The 8,365-nt window shown below is 36.9% G+C and overlaps 1 pseudogene; it reads left to right on the forward strand.

The window, feature by feature from the left end:
- Positions 1–477: 477 nt before the first annotated feature.
- Positions 478–8,365, forward strand: part of LOC103268087 — a 21,382-nt pseudogene continuing 13,494 nt past the window's right edge.

Here is an 8,365-nt window from a genome sequence, read left to right on the forward strand (position 1 = left end):
AACCCGCGGACTCAGGCAATCCACTCACCTCAGCCTCCCAAAGGCGCAGGATTACAGGCTGAGCCACTGAGCCCAGCTTTCCTCTTGGTTTTTATAACTTCATTTTTCTCACTAGGCACAAGTTAAGACACACAGACCTGATTTTCAACCAACTGGCCTTAGCCAATTCCTTGGCCCTTTTTTCCTAAAGGAATACCTCAGACAATGGCAGCTTTTGGATTGATCTCCTGGATAATACTGGATATAAACTTTCATCACTATCTGTCTTCTCAATGGATTCCAAGTCATTAAGTTCCACCCCCCATATACACAGGTGGATGGAGCTCAAGATTAGAACTCCAAAGTTCTTGGCCTCTATTGTTTCCTCTGCTGGATTCCACATTCTTGATAAATATAAGTGCTCTTCTACTAGTGAATGATCCATTAACCAGTAAAAACCTTAGTGTAAAAAACAATTATGTAGTCTGTTCCTGGAAAATGTCGGCAAGATTTGACACGCTATATAAGGACATACATTACTCCCCTGACTTACTGTGTTTCGTCCTCATGGTTTGGGCCAGTGGATTTGTGCTCATCGTCCTGCACAGTCACAAGCAGTGAGTCCAACACAGTTATAGCAGCAGACTCTCCTCTAGAACTTCCCAAGAGGTCAGAGTCACACGCACCATCCTGATCTTGGCTAGCTCCTTTTTTTGCTTTATAATTAATCTATACTGTTATGACAGTTTGGATGACTCTAGATGCACACTCAGGCCAGCGGATGGTGAACAACTCTGTGCTTATGGCCTCATGTTTCCCAGCATTCAGCCCCTTGTACTCATCAGTAACACCCGTGTCTTTCAGTTCTGCTTTGCCTGCAGGACAAGGAAAACACCTTTTCCTGATCTGGTTGCCTTCCCATGAATCCGTTTTCTTCATGGAATTCAATCATTTATTTCAACATTTGTTAATATTTAGGAACTATTAATTTCCGGTAAATTGTGATGCCAGTGTACACATGGATAGTAATGTCCCTGTCCAGATGAATCTTATAATACAACTATAAATGAATATTTTGTATACTGTTATACAAGAGATACTCTGTATTCTGTTCTTCAAAGAAAAAGTTCAGAATTTAATTTTTATTTTTAGAAAGTAGGATTTATTGAGAAGACAGAAAAGCTCCCACAGTGGGAGGTGACCCGAGGGGGTTGCCCAGGAAATTTTAAATTAGATTAATGAAAATAATTTTTTTGCTTAGGGATTTAGGAGAAATCTCTCATTTTGTACTATGAAGAATCATGAAAGATTTTTAAAAATATTTTTCAGGCAGAGTTTGATGTAGGTGCTTTTTGGTAGGAAAAGTGCCTTGTAAGAAGGACATTTGCAGCCTTATGGGACTGAGGGAAATCCTGAGAGTTTGATGTGCAGATAGATGGGGCTAATGGAAAGATGTGAAGCTGGAGAGGAAGATGACGAAAATTCTCATTGATCACTTAACACAGGGCCACAAAACCCCAAGGTTTGCTTAAGAAAAATTATAGGCAGAGATCAATTTGTAGTTTAAAGTTCAGAGTTCCTTAATTTTTTGTAAATTAATAATTAAAATAATGTATGAAGTTCAATGAATATACATTAAATTTCTACTCTTACAGTTTAACTTAAAAATATTTAATATTAGTGTCAAAGAAAACACACTATTGATTATTAGTGGCCAGCCTACCAGTATCTGTTATTTTCAAAGTATTTTTGTCAGCTAGTACACCTCGATGAAAAACTTGAAAATAATTTAAAGTCTAGAGAGTCAAAGTTGTTTCTATAGGTGTAATTCTCTCTAGAACATCAGTCATAGTCACTGTTGCTTTGCAAATTCTCATTTGTTCATTTGTCATCTGAAATCCCAGGTATTTATGCAAGTTATTTTTATTTATGTTTGAAATACCAATATGTCTATTTTTGTACTGAAATCATGAGGTTTTAATCTTTCTCCATTCCCAAACTGTCACCTTTACTTTTATCTATTTTGTTTCCCTGTGAAAAACACATATTCAGTGCATATTTACTATTTTTTATTTTTACAAAAATATGACCTATATATATTTACAACTAAGATATTTTTTCTTGTAAAAAAAAAAATCTGAGAGAGCCGAGAACAGTGGCTCATGCCTATAATCCCAGCACTTTGGAAGGCCAAGGCAGAAGGATTGCTTCAGCCCAGGAGTTCGAGCCCAGCCTAGGTATCACAACATAGTGAGACCTCATCTCTACAAAAAAAAAAAAATTGAAAAAATGAGCCAGGGTGGTGGTGTGTGCCTATAATCCAAGCTACTTGGGAGGTTGAGGCAGAAGGATTGCCTGAGCCCAGAAGTTTGAGGCTGCAGTGAGCAGTGATCATGCCACTGCACTTCAGCCTGGGCAACATAGTGAGACTGCCAACCCCCCCCAAAAAACAAAAAAACTGTGAGAGAAACTTATTTTCATGTAATATAATGAACACCAGATTATAAATAATTCTTAGTTTTTTATGTCAAAATTCCAAGTGTAAATAACAATATTCATTAAACATTAATTTTGGAATAGATTTATATTTACTGGTCTCTTGATGTTGAATTTTCTTTTCTTTTTAATGCAATTTTTGAATCCTGACTTGATATGAAGGGGACTGCACCTCTCCAAGTCAATTGTCTTTCAGCAAAAACTCACAATTTATGTCAGGTATATATTTTTAAACATTTTTTTAAAACTACCTCAAATATTTCATAAACTCATGTTACTGTATCTTCCTTTGCATGTGTGCATGCTGTTACCAGAAAGTTTGAAGGAGGGGAAGTAGAGGGTGGAGACAGAAAAAGAGAAGCAGCAGCAGCAGTTGCTGCCACCAAACTAACTGAAATTTTACACCCTTTGACCCCTTTCCTCATTTTCCTTCCCCATCCTATTCCACTCTACTTCTGAGTTCAACTTTCATAGATTTCACATATAAGTGAGATCATGAGGTATTTGTCTCTCAGTCTTTCTCTTGATTGGGTCCTGGCTTCAGAGATGTGTTCATCTAGGGAAAATTCATTGAACTACATAAAGTTTTTGAATGTAGTTAAATCTTTAAAAAATGATAGGTTAAAAACTGGGGAAGCTATGCATGTGTAGGGAAAAGGAACATAGCAGTAACTTACTCTCAATTTTTCTGTGAACCCAAAACTCCTGTAAAAAATAAATTCTTTAATTTAAAAAATCATAGTGACAATCCTTTAATGTTCACCCATCTCCTCACCATAATTGGTGAACACTTTCATACACACATTTCCCTTTCTTTGTGTCTCACTGTATACTCTACAGCTCCCTCCAAGTCAAATAATGTACTCATCTTATACTTCCTTCAGCAAATGGAATATGTAAAAAACATGCCAATACACATTCAATCCAAAATTGACTAATGTACACCCCATTTTCATTTTATTTCTTCCTTTGTAACTGTAGAGGAAGGACCCTTGCTCTAGCCAAAATCTAGTTTTACCAATTGAGCTCAAAATTATTTCTCCACTTAAAAGTAACATTTATTTCCCCCTATTTTCCACTTTCTTTGACTTGTGTCATATATCCTGAATTACTTTCATCAGCAATACAAATGTGGTCTCATATCTGCTCTTGTAAATGAAACCTCTCTTGCTTCCACCAATTCTTTCCAGCTATATTCCACTTCTAGACTTTGTGTGGCTCCTCTTCCTCACTGCCTATCCCAGTCAATCTTTATGCTATTTAGATTCGTAACTCAATGTTGACTATAGTGGTTGCTTCTGTGTCATCATCGTATGTTTAATCTCTCAGGTTTTCTTTTCTTTCCTTTTTTTTTTTTTTTGAGTTGGAGTCTCACTCTGTTGCCCAGATTGGAGTGCAGTGGCATGCTCCCAGCCACCGCAGCCTCGACCTGCTGGGCTCCGGCGATCCTTTCATCTTAGCCTTCCAAGTAGCTGGAACTACAGGCATGCGCTATCACACCCGGCTATCAGGTTTTCAATAAAATTGGCCAATATTATACTCTCCAAAAATCTCACCTTTGTTCCTTTTGCTCAGGATGGCTTTGGCTATTCTGGGTCCTTTATGGATCTGTCTATATTATATAGTTGTTAAAAGTTTATATGAAAAATGTGATTGGTATTTTGATAGAGATTGCATTAAAACTATAGATTGCATTGGGTAGTATTGTCATCTTAACAACTCTAATTCTTCCAATTCACGAGCATGAACTATCTTTTCATTTTTGTGTACTCTTAAATTTCCTACATAAGTGTTTTATAGTTTTCCTTGTATGTATCTCTGTTTGTTCAAATTGATTTCTAGGTAGCTTATTTTAAACTATGGTAAATAAGACTGCTTTCATTTCTTTTTCAGATTTTCACTGTTGATATGTACAAATGGTATTGATTTTTTATGTTTATTTTGTATCCTCCAATTTTACTGTATTTGTTTATCATTTCTAACACTTTTTTTGGTGGAGTCTTTAGGTTTTCTTAAGTATAAGATCATGTCATCTTCAAAAAAGTCTAATCTGACTTCTTTCTTTCTTTCTCTGACTTAAGTGCACTGGCCAAGATTTTCAGTACAATATTGAAGAAAAGTGATAATAGTGGTCATCACTGTCTTGTTCAATATTGTAGAGGAAAGGTCTTCAAGTTTTCCTGGTCAGCTATGGGAGGCCATATATAGTCTTTATTGTTTTGAGGTTATGGTCTTTCTATTCCCAGTTTAATGAGGGTTGTTATCATAAAAGAATGTTGAAATTTATCTAGTGATTTTTTTCAGCATCTATTAAATGAATCATATGGTTTTTGTTCTTGGTTCTATTAATGTGCTGATTCACATATATTGATTGTGCATAGTGAACTATCCTTGCGGTCGTGGGATGAATTTCACTTGATTAAGGTGAATGATCCTTTTAATATATTGTTGAATTTGGTTTGTTAGTATTTTGTTAAATCTTTTTCATTTATGTTCATCAATGATATTGGCCTGTAGTTTTCTTTTTGCATTGTGCCCATATCTTATTTCTACAAGTCTAAGGTAATGGTGGTCTCATAGAAGGATAATGGAAGCATTTCATCCTGTTCAGTTTTTTTTTTTTGAAAAATTTGAATAGAATTATTAGTTCATTAAATATTTGGCAAAATTCAATAGTGAAGCCATTAGGTCCCGGGATTTTAACTGATGAGAGATTTTTATTATACTCTTAATCATTTATTATGATTTTGATTTTATTATTGGTTTATTGAGGTTTTTTTCTTTCTTTCCTGTTCAATCTTAGTAGGTTGTATGTTACTAGGAATTTATCCATTTCTTCCATGTTTTCCAGTCTGTTGGTGTATAGTTGTTTATAACAGTCTCTGTTCTTACTTTTCTAGTTCCTTGAGGCGTATAATTAGTTTATATGAAATCTTTTTACTTTTTTGATGCAAGCATTTATTGCTATACATTTTCCTTTTAGTATTACTGTATCTATACATTTTGATATGTGATATATGCATTTTTCATTTGCTTCAATTTTTAAAAATGTTTCTTCCTAATTTCTTCATGACTCACTAGTTGTTCAGAAGTATGTTGTTTAACTTCATGTGTTTTTGTATTTTCTGAGGTTTCTTTTGTTATTTATTTCTAGTTTTATTCCATTGTGATCAGAAGAGATACTTAATATGATTTTTACCTTTTTAATTTGTTCACACTTGTGTGTGGCCTAAGATATGATCTATTCTGGAGAATGTTCTATGTGCTGTTAATCTGTTTAAAAGAACTTGTGTTCTGCAGGAGTCAGATGATATGCACTGTAACTCTTAGTTAGACCTGTTAGGTCTATCATGTAGTTTAACTTTGATGTTTCTTTGTTGATTTTCTGACTGGATGATCTTTCCATTGCTAAGAGTAGGAAAGTTGGGCATAGTGGCTCATACCTGTAATCCCAGCATTTTGGGAGGCCAAGGTTGGAGAACTGCTTGTGCCCAGGAGTTTGAAACCAGCTTGGATAACACAGAAAGACCTTGTCTCCACAAAAATTAAAAAAAAAATCAGTCAGGCGTGACTGGTGGCAAGTGACTATAGTTCCAGCTACTTGGGAGGCTAGGGTGGAAGGATTGCCTGACCTCAGTAGGTTAAGGCTGCACTGAGCCTTTATTGTGCTACTGCACTATAGCCTGGGCAACAGAATGAGACTCTGATGCAAAAAAAGAAAAGAAAAAAAAGAGTGGGGTACTAAAATCCTCTATTATTGTATTTCAGTTTATTTATTCCATTAGATCTATTAATATTTTCTTTATATATGCAGGAATTCTGTTGTTGGGTGTATAGATACTGAATTGATGCCTTTATTATTATAAAGTGACCTTATTTTTTTCTTCTTACAGTCTTTATAGCCTCTTCAATATAAGTACAGCTACCTTGCTCTTTTTTGGGGGGGGTTAGTTGCACCCTTTCACTTTCAGTCTATGTGTGTCTTTATACATGAAGTGGTTTTCATGTAGGCAGCATACAGTTGGGTCTTGTTTCTTTATCCATACAACCACTCTATTCCTTTTTTTTTTTTTTTGAGTCGGAGTCTCACTCTGTCACCCAGACTGGAGTGCAGTGGCCGCTCCCAGCCACTGCAGCCTCGACCTGCTGGGCTCCAGTGATCCTTCTGCCTCAGCCTTCCAAGTAGCCGGCACTACAGGCACGTGCTACCACGCCTGGCTGATTTTCGATTTACTGTAGAGATGAGGTCTCGCCAAATTGCCCAGGCGGTTCTCGAACCCATGGGCTCAGGCAATTCACTCACCTCAGCCTCCCAAAGCGCGGGATTATAGGCTGAGCCACCGAGCCAGCAACTCTATCCCTTTTAATTGGAGAATTGAGTCTGTTTACATGTACTGTTTTCATTGATGAGTAAAGATTTACCATTGCCATTTTGTTCCTTGTTTTCTATGTTTTGTAACTTTTTCTCTTCATTTTCCACTTTCTTACTGTCTTATTTGTAATTAAGTTATTTTCTCTGGTATTATGTTTTAATTCTTTGTGAATTTATCATTGGTCTTTGTATTGTGGTTACCATGAGGCCTACAGAAAACATTTTATAACTTTAACAATTTTTGTTAGAGATAACATCTTAGATCACAAAATAGAAACAAAAACAAAACCATTAATCTTTTTCTTGTCTCCTCACGTTTTGACTTGTTTCCATTTACATATTTTACATTACTTATCTCTTAACAGTTTTCTGTAGATTTTTTTTTTTTAAATAGATTTGTCTTTGGGTGTCATTCTAGAGTTATGAATGGATTGTATGCCAAGATTACAGTATTAGAGTATTCTGGGCTTGTCTGAGTACTTCATTTTACAAGGGGTTTTATACCTTTAAAATGCATATATTTAATGGTGGTGGTTTGTTTGCTCTTCAGATTGCAGAATTTCCTCTGGCATCTCTTCTAGAATAGGCAGATCTGGTAGTGATAAATTTTCTCAGCTTTCTTTTTTTTCTGGGAAATAATTTCTCTCACCTTTACAGTTGAAGGATAACTTTTCTGGATACAATAATGTTGAATGGCCATTTCTTCTTTTTTTTTTTAAGATTAGAAAATAAAGTTTACTAAGAAAGTAAATTAGAAGCTGAGCTCAGTGGCTCAGCCTGTAATCCCGCGCCTTGGGAGGCTGAGGTGAGTGGATTACCAGAGCCTGCGGGTTCGAGACCCGCCTGGGCAACTTGGCGAGACCTCATCTCTACAATAAATAAAAAAAAAATTAGCCAGGCATGGTAGCGCATGCCCTGTAGTTCCAGCTACTTGGAAGGCTGAGGCGGAAGGCCGGAGCCCAGCAGGTCGAGGCTGTGGTGGCCGGGAGCGGCCACTGCACTCCAGTCAGGACGACAGAGTAAGACTCCAGCTCAAAAAAAAAGTAAATTAGAGAAAGAGGAGATTCACCTCCCCAAGGTAGGGGAGGGGACCAAAGCCAGGAAAACATGGCCACACCATAGTTTACCAAGACAATGGCCTGTTTATTTTTCTTTAAGCACTTTGAAAACGTCATTCTACTTTCTCCATCGAGAAGTCCGAGAACAGAGAAACAGGGTTCTTCAAATGTTCTTAGCTTTTGTCCTCTTACTAATTTTTGGACTCTTTTTGTTCTTAAAACTTGATCCAGCCTAGGTGAGAGAGTGAGACTCCAACTCAAAAAAAAAAAAAAAATAAAAAAAGGAAAATAAAAAACTTGAGAGTTCTGGCTGGAGCTGAAGGAACAGGATAGTGGCCTCGGGGGAGTGCCAGGGTTCCTCCCGCCAGAACCGTTGCCAGCCTGGCTCCCTGCGCTGGCCCTCAGCCCCCTCCCCGCCCCCACTGTCGCTGCGGAAGTGACGCAGCAGCAGCCTCCCCCA

This window comes from Carlito syrichta, unplaced genomic scaffold, assembly GCF_000164805.1.
Source record: "Carlito syrichta isolate Samal-C Ts95f unplaced genomic scaffold, Tarsius_syrichta-2.0.1 Scaffold308700, whole genome shotgun sequence".
Lineage (NCBI taxonomy): Eukaryota > Metazoa > Chordata > Mammalia > Primates > Tarsiidae > Carlito > Carlito syrichta.